This window comes from Puma concolor, chromosome A1, assembly GCF_028749965.1.
Source record: "Puma concolor isolate L17-30 chromosome A1, mPumCon1.1.hap2, whole genome shotgun sequence".
Classification (NCBI taxonomy): domain Eukaryota; kingdom Metazoa; phylum Chordata; class Mammalia; order Carnivora; family Felidae; genus Puma; species Puma concolor.
Window position 1 is genome coordinate 93825628 of NC_141667.1, and position 12084 is coordinate 93837711.

General features: G+C 38.2%; 1 protein-coding gene across 1 annotated transcript in view; it reads right to left on the reverse strand.

The window, feature by feature from the left end:
- The window catches only part of XRCC4 (X-ray repair cross complementing 4), a 304053-nt gene that overhangs the window by 1649 nt on the left and 290320 nt on the right, over window positions 1-12084 (reverse strand). Inside the window, exons 10-11 of the transcript XR_015248246.1 lie at window positions 1574-1671; window positions 463-538 (exon numbers count right to left, since the gene is read on the reverse strand). The gene's annotated coding sequence lies outside the window, so the exon portion shown is untranslated. The remainder of the gene's footprint in view (window positions 1-462; window positions 539-1573; window positions 1672-12084) is intronic.

Here is a 12084-nt window from a genome sequence, read left to right on the forward strand (position 1 = left end):
AAATACGATTATACTAGTAATAAAAATAATAATGACAACAACAAAAATAATAGTCATAATAGCCACCAATCATTAAGCACCTAATGTAGGCCAAGCATATCTTCATGATAACTTTGAAAAGGAGGTATTATTATTCTAGTTTCACAGAAGAGAAAAGTAAAATTCAGAGAGGAAGGACAGTACCTCAAGCAGCCATTGCTACTTTTCCATGTACCACATACCTTCTATGTCTCTATATAAATCATATATTCCCATGATAGGCTGCAACTGAATTTCCAAAGAATATTGTAACTTTCCCAGGAAGTTGTTACTATTTAGATAGGGGCCCATTTATTACTACTATTTTCTTTCTTCTTTACTAAACTGAAGCTGAACAGAACAAGAACTGCCCTGCTCCCACCCTCCTTTAAAAAAAAAAAAAAAAAAGGGAGGGAGGGGGAAGTGTGTGGCAAAACTACTTACCACATTTGTGTGGCCTCGGACTTAGAAAAGTGCTCTGTAAATCCTTGCCATCCCGGACATTCTGATAAATTCAGTTCTGGGGACATATTATTTTTATTTTGATAATTTGTCTTCAACCTCATTCCGTTTTACGCAAGAACACAGAGAAATCAATTGGTGTTTTGTTTCATTGCTTTTATTCCATTAAATGCTTCCTTTTACCTCCCCCTCCCCACCCCCCCCCCCCACCATGCTTCAAACTTAACAACATGATAGCATCAGCCTTGGGTATTAGGCCTCACAGATAGTAATGTTCTTGAAATAAGTTCAGTGGGACATTTTGTAATAACGTTACCCATGTTCTCAGACTCCTATCAGTCTCAGAGGTAGTCATAATAAACACAAAGTGAAACCTCAAAATCTTGAGGAAATTCTGGCCTTAAAAAAAAAACTGTCTTTGGAGGTCTCTCTAAAGTTAACGTAATGTTTACAAATTGGGTCAATAATCTATAAAAACAAAAACAGCAATCATTTGAGAAGATAACTGAGAAACCCCTGTTTATATGGTACTAAAAAATACAAACCTAAAATTTTCCAACAAAAGCAAGGCAGTGATTTCATAAGAATAGGACTCCGGAAGGGGAAACTGATCAGTAAAAGTTTTGGCATTTCAAGTGCTCCATTTCCTTAAATAAAGAGAAATTGGGATTTTGAAAACCGGTTTTGTGGCATTTTCATGAAAGTCTAAAGTTTGTAAAGCATGTTTAATGAACATCAGTTCATTTGTTAAAATAGCTTTGAGGCAGTCTTGTTGCCATGTAAAATCTAGTCCTGACTCCAAGTGTTTTCATCCTACTGATATAGCACTTAGAGATACCATGCACTTAGCAATCCTAGGTCACACATCGTGACCTGAAGTGTATATCACAGAGAGCCTCCTCAAGTTCATCTATTTTTGTTACCTCTTGGCCACAAAGCACAACGTGTTTCAGTTTTAATTATTTCTGGAAATTACCATAGCCTGATGAGCTCATAATGAACACTTTGCACATTCCAGAAATTTCCAACTCAAATACTGATGATTTTCCTTACAACAAATCATCTTAAAAGTTAATTCCCCTGTGGCTTCTACCTTTGAAAACATCTGCTCTTTTAGAACATCTTCTTGCCTTCATATTTTTCATTTCTGTAACTTGCAAACTTCTTTCCCTGTCTCCCACCTTTGTTTATCTAGAAAAAAAGGAACAACATTTCAAGACATGGATTAAATGTACAGTAGTCCATGAAGATTTTCTGAAGTGAATCCCCTGCTTAGACCCCAACCCCTGCTCCAGCTGCCTGTCAAAATAGCTACTGTAAATTGTGTGCCCTTGCACTGTTACATGTATCCCAGAATTGCTACAATTCATGGACTCCATGAGACTTCACAGGGGCCATGTTTGTACTTGTATCCCAGTTTCTGGAGCAGGGCTTGACACCTACATATCCTGAAACTTATTAGGTGAAAATGAAGGATGAGAAAGAACACGGGCTGGTTTAGATTTTTAGATACTTTTGTTTCCTTCTCAGTCCTCACAATGAAGTAAAATCATTAGTGCACCTATTTTGTCATCATTGAAAAATGAGCCACGGACACAGGGAGCTGAGATAGCAAGGGACTGCCTGGCTTTGAAACATGGCTTCACCGGTTTCCTGGCTAAACAAACTTAGAAAAGTAACTTCATTCATTCTTCTCCCCAAAAAGAATTCCTGGGTCCATTCATGTGTAAAATAGGTATTGTAACACTGTTTACACCTCACAGGATTCTTGTGAGGACTAGAGGATGTCAGATGCACAGGAGGCTTTGCCCAAGGCCCTGAGGTGCAATCAGCTCTTATACATGACAAATAATTAGGCTAGTGTCTCATAAACTATTTGCTATTTATTTATTTTGGGGCGAGCACAAGCTGGGGAGGAGCACAGAGAGGGGGACAGAGGATTCGAAGCAGGCTGCAGGCTAACAGGCTGACAGCAGTGAGCCTTATGTGAGGTTGGAACTCACCAACTGTGAGATCATGATCTGAGCTGAAGTTGGAGGCTCAAATAACTGAGCCATCCAGGAGCCCCTCTAGCTAAAAAAAAATTGTCACTTTGTGGTGGCTTCTCCTTCTCCTGCTCCTCTTCTCCCCCCAGCATCTTTATTGAGATATGAGTGACACATAATAATGTGTCCAGAGTTGGAAGATGAAAAAAATTCTGGTGATGGTTGCGACAAGCAACATGAACGTACTTAATGTCACTGAACTGTACAGTTAAAAATGATCAAAATGGTAAATTTTCCATCGTGTATCTTTTACCACAATAGCAAACATTTAAAACATACTTTAAAGTGACACACAATAAACTTCACATATTAAAAGTGTACAATATTTTTGGCTACTTTTGACATATGCATACACCTGTGACACCACTGCCCCAGGAAAAACAATGAACATATTCATCATCTCCAAAATATTCCTTGTGTCACGGTGTCATCTGCCCCTCCTCCACCTCTGCCCCCACTCACAGCCAACCACTGATATTCTTTCTATCAGTAATCTATAGATTACTATATATTTTCAGGGTGCCTGGGTGGCTCAGTGGCTTAAGCATCTGACTTTGGCTCAGGTCATGATCTCGTGGCTTGTGGGTTCCAGCACTGTGTTGGGCTCTGTGCTGACAGCTCACAGCCTGGAGCCTGCGTCAGATTCTGTGTCTCTCTCTTCTGTCCCTCTCTCAAAAATAAATAAATACACGTTTAAAAAATTTAAAAAAAATATGGGTTTTCCAGAATTTTATATAAGGGGAGTATGTACTGTATTTAGTCTGGCTTCTTTCTCTGAGATTTATCCATGCTGTTGTAAGTATCAACAGATTATTCCTTTTAATTGTTGAGTAGAATTCTGTTGTATGTATTTTATCAGTGTGTTATCCATTCATCTCTTGATGGACATCTGGTTGGTGTCCAGTTTTTTAGCCATTGCAAGTAAAGATGCTATGAGTAGTCACATACAAATCTAAGGACATATGCTTTCATTCTATCGGGCAAATAAGAGTGAAAGGACTGGATCTCATGGTATGTGTATGTTTAACTTCTTAAAGAAACTGTTAAATTGTCCAGAGTCACTGAGCCCTTTATAAGACCACCAGCAGTGACTGAGAGCTTCAGTTCATCCATGGCTTGGACATATGGCACTATGGCCTGGAAACTTTCTTGGCAGTAAATTGGGACAACGGTGGGGCTCACCTTGTTTATTTCCTGTCAGGTATCTCTTATGTTTTCTCACCTGACTTCCAGGTACTTTAAAGCCATTGTTTAATACGCTTTGTCCAATTTTCCAGTAATTTCTGGTAAGGGGATAGATCTAGACTCTTTCATTCTACCTTGGTCACAAGTGTAACTCTTACATGCCTTCATTCTTATGATGTGAACACTTTAAATTACCAAGGAAACTAAGAAAGAAGCGACCATTAAATGAAATGACAGTCATATCTCATGCTTCCTAATATTTCAGTTTATATTGGATGCCAAATAATTAGTCTATTATTTATATTGTGTGACATTTGGATTTGGATCTTTATTATCAAGTAGGTTGAACATAAGAAAATGCAATTTCTCACTGATTTATCTAGGGAGAAGAGGAGCAAAAGGGATATATCACTCTATCTTGGCCAGTTAGTTGCTTTTATGCTATTTCATACTAGCATCAGAAAAGAAAAAGGACTATGGAGTTGCTCAGTTCTGAACCTGATCAACTGTAAGAACATAATAAATGAAGACCGTTATTGATTTGGTTTGGGTAGCTCAGAAACACAATTATACATCAGCTGAACTGCAAGAGATAGATACTTCTAAGGAATGTTCACTTATCCTACTTTATCTCTCCTATGGTTGATCAGGCAATTCTCATCAAATAGGTTTTGTAAAGAACCCACTTGCCTTAGGTGCTCTGGTGGCTGATGAATAGATACCACATTATGCTTTGCATTTTTTCTGGTGTCAACAGAACACTTCATCTGTTAAGAGAATATTTCCTGGCTTTGGGGAGTTAGTCTAAGCTAAATGCAGCCCTCCAATGAACCAAAAGGAACGTCAGCCCGTGAGACACTCTGATCTGAGTCACTGGTTATTATTTCAGGGGAAGTCAGAGACAGGAGAGGTCGTGAGCTTCTGGATATGAAGCGTTCTAATTAGTGCACATTTTAGGATCCGGTTCCCTCATGTAACCCTTCCATCTTTGATTTGTTTAGAATGAAAGCCAATTTAGATGAGAAAACTATTGTAGACTCCAGGTGGAATAGCTGACATGTATACATTGAGGTGGTGGGGGTGGAAAGTGACAAACCTTCAGGAGAAGTGAAATGGTTCCCAGAAGGTTGAGTAATCTTTGGGGGAGCCTCTCACAGGTGGTGAGTGTCCCGAGGCAAAGAGGAGGCTCTGACTACTAGGTGTTCGTTGGTAATAAATCCCTTCAATGCAGGTTCAGACTGGGGATGGCAATGGGGAAGTAAAATACTGTCACTATGTACAAAAGGGCTGCAAATAAATGCACTCGCTTTTCAAGAGCTTCAAACATTAACTTTTTTTGGTGCCAGAAGCCCTGAGGTGAAGCAAAACAAAAACAGTGGTAAAGAGTAAAGGGTGAGAAAGAACAGAAAGCTTAAGTGGTATAGGCTGAAGTCTTTATTTTTTTTTTTTTTTTTTTAAATTTTTTTTTTTTCTTTCAACGTTTATTTTTATTTTTGGGACAGAGAGAGACAGAGCATGAACGGGGGAGGGGCAGAGAGAGAGGGAGACACAGAATCGGAAACAGGCTCCAGGCTCCGAGCCATCAGCCCAGAGCCCGACGCGGGGCTCGAACTCCCTGACCGCGAGATCGTGACCTGGCTGAAGTCGGACGCTTAACCGACTGCGCCACCCAGGCGCCCCTAGGCTGAAGTCTTTAACAACTACGAAGTCAATGTTCTACCATAATTTTTGAAAAATCATTTTTACCTTTTCTCCCCAGTTTTTGGATCGTGGCAAAATGCAGATAACATAAGTACACTATTTTAAATAACCATTTTTAAGTGTACAGCTCAGTGATATTCAGTACATTCGTACTGTTGTGCAAACATCACCACCACCCATCTCCAGAGCTCTTTTCATATTGAAAAAATGAAATTCAATAGCCATTAAACACTAACTCCTCATTCCCCTGTCCCCTCAGCCCCTGGCAACCATCATTTCACTTTCTGTCTCAATAGTTTCGACTACTCCATGCACTTTACAGAGTGAAATGTCTGTCTTTCTGTCAGTACCACACTGTTTTGATTACTATAGCCTTGTGGTAAGCTTTGAAATCAGAAAGTATGAGTTCTTCAGCTTTGTTCTTTTTCAGTATTTTTTGGCTATTCTAGGTTCCTTGAGATTTTTCTCTTTCTGTAAAAACCGTCATTGGGATTTTGAGAGAAGTTGCATTAAATCTACAGATCACTTTGGCTAGCACGACCACTGTAACAATATTAAATCTTCTGTGTCTTCTTTAATTATTTCAGCAATGTTTTGTCATTTTTATTGCACGAGTCCTTCACCTTCTTGGCTATATTAATTCCTAAGTATTTTACTCTTTCTAATGCTATGGTAAATATAATGTTTTCTTAACTTTGAAGAAGTTCCAGTTTAAGGAGAAAACATTAGAGCAAAATAGTTACGGTCAAAATTTAAAGGTAAGTCGGTATTATAATGTATATCTGAGAATCCTTTCTTAAAATAAAAAAAATATGAACACAACTACATGATAGACATTCTATAAATGACAGACATTGATAAAGTATGTAATAACAACATGACTGAACAGCTTTAAATGGTTTTATATTTTCTTAATCACAGTGGTCATATATATGTACAAGCCCTACTAACTACTGAGACTAGATGAGCCATAGATACCCTCCAATATCTCTGTAATCCACAAATTGGCTACCATTATTATATATCGTGTCTGACAAAGTCAGGAAACATAAGAGAAATTTTTGTTTGAACAGTCAATATTTACATTTTCAAATGAAATGCATAATATTTTGTCTTCAACCTCTAGCCAATTTGTCAGGTGCAAGATCTCTAAATGTTTATTTATTTTTGCAAGAGACAGAGTGCAAGCAGGGCAGGGGCAGAGAGGGAGGGAGACACAGAATCTGAATTAGGCTCCAGGCTCTGAGCTGTCAGCACAGAGCCCAACGCGGGGCTCAAACTCACCAACTGGGAGACCATGACCTGAGTCGAAGTCGGTTGCTTAACTGACTGAGCCACCCAGGCACCCCTCAGGTGCAGTATCTCTAAATTTAAACAATAGTTCCTATTGCTAACCTGTAAAAGAGGTCTCCATACACTATTCTCTCTAGATCTCCAGACTCAAGGATATTGAAAGATCTGGAAATCCTTCAGCTGAATGCACATATATATACACACACACCTACATACAATAGCCCAACCCAAGAAGGTTTTATCTCAATTAACCTAGCATTTCCCAAACTTAACATCTTGATGGTAAGCTCCCTGAGGTCATAGACATTGTATCTCTAGCACCTATTAAAGTACCTGACACACAGAGATGTCAACCCAGATCAGGTGAATGAATGAATGAATGAATGAATGAATGAATGAGTAAAGTTTGGGAAACCAATAACTAAACCTGTTTGGTGCTTCCATAGGCCAGAGATCATAAAAAATGTAATTCCAAAGTTAAATCTGTTTTGACACCTGAAACAATCCAGTAACACTATCACCATCCTTTGTAGCCTTTAAGGTCTGGTGTAAGTCTCACTACTTCTAAGACTCTTTCTCTTATTACTGCAGTCGTCATCAATCTTCTTCTCTGAAATTTTATAGCACTTTTAGTCTTTACCACATAATTTATACCCTATCTTGTAGAATTCACTATGGCATGTTTGATTTATGGCTATTTGACTTCTGGCTATGCACATTTCTGGTGCTCTGTGAATTATAACTCTCATACCATAACAAGCATGCAGCACACCAATAAACCTCTTATTATTAATAACTATTGTACAATTAATAACTTTACAGCCCTTTATATCAATAAGGTTCATTTAAAACTATTGTCTCATTTGATTTCACAATGGTGGTGCAGTGGATATTAGTGCAATTATTCCCTTTTTGTAGATGGTGCAACTAAGAACCGAAGAAGTTAAATAATGTTTCAGTGATTAGATATTTGTTAGATTATGGACTAAACCCAGCATCTATGATATCCAAAGCCCATTTATTTGCCTCCCTGTCTGTTTTCTGACTGAAAACAGAAGTAAGCCTTGCTCTGACATTCAGAATACATACAATTCTCCAGTCTTTCTGCCCTTTACAACTTTTATCCCAGAAATTAGTTTCTAGACAATCAGTGATTCAAGAGGCTGAAAGGAGAGAGAGAAAGAAAGAGGAAGTAGAGAGAAGTCCAAGGGAAGTAAAGAAAGGAAAAGATACTAAGAAGTACAGACCCAGACTGGAAGACTCTAGGCCTATCTGGCCAGCAGATGTGTTTTGTTTGGCCACCACAGAGCGTTTTTTAAAAGAGTGAGTTCATTGCCAACTTTTAAAATGGCAAGTGTTCTCATCTATATTTCTGGCTTCTCTTGAAAATATGAAATGAAAGGCAGATTAGTCTCAAATTTCTGCATGGTGATAATTTGCTCGAGCTGAGTAGTGGCTGCTCCGTCAAGACAGAGAGTGCACCTTCCAGTCCCAACCCTGTCTCTGGTTTAACTCCAGGTAGCATCACTCTTCCAGCCTCTCCAGGGACTTGCAGCTGTTTCTTCTGCATAAAGAAATACAATGGGCTTTATTTTATGCCCGTCTCTGACTTTCTATAGATATCTTCAGCTTTAATTTATTTAATTACCCACATCCTGATCAGAGGGCTACCTGAAGTCACACGCTTTCTTAGCCAAATAAATTCATGCATTGAACAAATATTTACTGAGTGCCTACTATGTACCCAGAATTGCTTAGGAATCAATTTCATTAATTCAAAGTCATACCTTAGGTTTCCTCTGAGATGACTAATGATTACAAACAATTACTACCTGGTAATGAGTCAGTCTTATGGCTAAAATACAAACACTTTTAATTATGCATATTCAGGATCAAGTTTTGACAATGATTTGGCCATAAAATCCAAGCATAGCTTTAAGGATTCTAAAACCATCAAGTAACACTGGAGTAGATCAAGGTGCCCCAAAGGATTGGTTTGGATATTCTAAAGATTTGTGATTTTGTTTCTGAACTGTGCTACATGTAAGAAAAACAATACAAGTTTTTAATTGGGTTTTCCTCAAGAAGCCAGACAGACTTTGGTTTGAAGACAACAGATGAACCAAAGCTTATTCCCTAATTCCTTAATGTGTTACCTAAAACTTTGAATAAATGGAAAGGTGAGAGCAAAGCAGGTACACAGGGATAAATGTCTCTAAATCTTATTTTCATCCCCAGACATCTCTTCAAAGCTGCTATCACACTCTATGTAGAAACTCTGCTGAATTTAATTAATCCTATATGGCTCTACCTTTAATTTCTGATTTATTACAGGAAAGGTAAGGCAAGAAACTATGGTAAGTAAGATGAGACCATCAAAAAGATCTCATGTAGGGGCACCTGGGTGGCTCAGTCGGTTGAGTGTCTGACTTCAGCTCAGGTCATGATCTCACAGCTCATGAGTTCGAGCCCCGCGTTGGGCTCTGTGCTAACAGCTCGGAGCCTGGAGCCTGCTTCAAATTCTGTGTCTCCCTCTCTCTCTGCCCCTAACCCACTCACATTCTGTCTCTGTCTCTCTCAAAAATAAATAGACATCCAAAAAAAAATTAAAAAAAAAAAAAAGACCTCATGTAACTAATCACCATGTGTATTTGTATCTTGTGGCTGCCATAACCAGTTAAAAGAAACATAATAGTTTAGAACAACAGAAACTTATCTTCCTAGTTACAGACTAGAAGTCTACACCCAGAAGTCAAGGTGTTGGCAATGCCACTCTCCCTCTGAAAGCTCTAGTGGAGAACATCCCTTGCCCCTCCCAAATTCTTATGGTTCTAGGGGTTCCTTGGTTTATGGCTACAAAATTCAAATATCTGCTTCTGTCTTCACATGACCTTTTCCTTTGTGTCTGTGTCTCTTCCTCTGTCTCTTAAAAAGACACTTGTCATGAGATTATCAGGGTAAACCAGGATAATCTCATTTTAAAACCATTAACTTAATTACATGTTCAAAGACCCTTTTTTCTAAATAAGGTCACATTCATAGGTTCCAGGGGTTAAGATATGGACATATTTGTTTTTGTCTGTTCACTGTTTGGACTGACTATACTATGTTTGAGCTCTTGGTGAACCTTTTAGAAACATTTATACCATACAGAAGTACTATTAAACTCAATTCAATGTAATGCTCGTGGTTAATTCTATAAAGGGTTTACCATCAAGTCCTTGGTCAACAACACAAGCTTTAATTCCATCATTATTTCTATAGAAAAATTAGATGTGATTTATGACATGCCTGCTTATCTGTTTCTTGTAAATATTTAAATGTAAGTTTTGCCAAACAATGTGAGCTCTGAGAATACAAGAATTGTGCCTTATATTTATTTCTATTTTCTACTCAACACTGAAGATAGTCTAATGTATATAGGTAGATATTTATTATATGCTTATTGATTAGTACATTAATTTGAAATTAGTCTTTGTGGTCTCTTTAGAGATTTTGCTAAGGGTATGAATGTACTCAAGGAACAAGGACAGCTTCTGTATGACAGAATATTTTCCTTGGGGTCAGGGGGAAGCATGATCAAGGCTAGGTCTAGGTGTATAATTTCATTTTTTCCCCAATGGGTCCTTCTTATTTGGCTGTTTGCATCGACCTACATACCAGCTTCCAGAAGGTACAGGTAAGAAGAGCAAGCCTATAAAGTCTGTTCAAGAGCAGAGATACAAGAGTATGGCCTAGAAATCTTGACAGAATCCTTTGAATGATTTAGTTAGGACTGAGGCTCTACAGAACTGGCACTGGGAAATATGTCTATAGAACTCAGGGAGAGTGTATTAGTATTTTAGTTGGAACTGCTCTGAACAACTTTCTTGGAAGGAAGGAAAAAAGGGAGGGAGGAGGGAGGGTTGGAGAGAACTTGTGTGAATAGATATTAGAATCAATAGAAGAGTTATTTTTAGGTTCAGAGAATTTCAAAAGTTTTTTTAGACATAGTAAGAGATTTCAGAGAAAGACTAATTAAAAGTCTGTAGAGAAGTGAAGAAATTTTGCACTGGGTTGGAAGGGTAGCAAACAGAAATTAAAATATCAGAATGTCATGAGCTGGCTAGAGGTACTTAGTAGCAGAGAAAAACTGATGAAAAAGGAAAAAAATAAATGATTGTGGAGAAGGCTGGAGAAATATAGTGCCTCAGTGTTGCAATTACTAAAGGAGTAGCTGGCCAGTCTGGGGTTGCTGGAAGGAATCATTAGTGCTGGTTAAATGAATAAATTCTTGCACTAGAATAATAAAGTACCTTAGAGGCATCAGAAGTTGGGCTAAGATTTGCAGCAATCCACTTGATATTTCATTCATTAACCCAGAATATCTTCTCCTAAGCTTCTTTGAACTTCCATTGACAGAACATAGGGACATTTTTTTCCACATTGGAGAAAGAAAACCTACTACAATCATATCCTTTTGTTCATTTTAAGTAGAGGTCTCTTAGATTTCCTTAAGCTCAGTAAAAACATTATCCAGGCGAAGATTCCACTTTACACGGAAATAACTACTAATCCAAAGCCCTAGATTAGCATCTAAATGGTTTTCCTTTAAACTAGGAAAATTGTAAAACTCTGAACATTTGGTGAAGAACTGGATGAAAGGCTGGGCTCTCTAGACAGTTGTGCTTGGGAGACATGTGAACTCTACTATCCCTTTTCTGTCTGTCTAGCCAAGGCGTCTCTGAATGCTCAAGGATTGTTTTCAAACCAGATTGATAAGAGGCTAAAAAGACCCAGTCTACGTTTGCTGGACCTTATCTTTTTCTCCTTAAAATGCCTACTGCACTGTGAATGTGAAACACAACTAGGTAAAAATGAAATCAAATGTGGTCAAAATAAACATGTTTTCCCTTACCAAGATGAATATTACTGTGATTTTTTAGTAGCAGAAGCAATGACAAAGTTGAGATGTGCGTCAGGTGGACGAAGGAGAAACGATGGGTAAGACCCATGGGCTACAGAGAGAGAACAAAGCTCCCTCTTGTTCCAGAGGGGAGGGCACTGCCTAGGGACATGTCCACTAGGTGGCGATTCATCTCTTATATTCATCCTAAAATTGAAGGCCTGATCTGCTAAACATTATAATGGGCGTGAGAAAGGAAAATATGGATCATTTACTTTAAAAATCACTTTTCTCTGAAAATCAGTTTTGAATAACGGTGAGAACTATCCAGATACCTCTTTTAGGGTGAAAATTGAGTCCTACCATTTTGGAAGATTTCATAATCAAGGTTCTGAGTATTAGAGTTGAAGAACTTTGAAGCCGAAAGCAATCTTAGAAGTCATCCCAACAATTATCCTTGCTTTGCAAATGAAAACACCGAGGACCAAAAATATC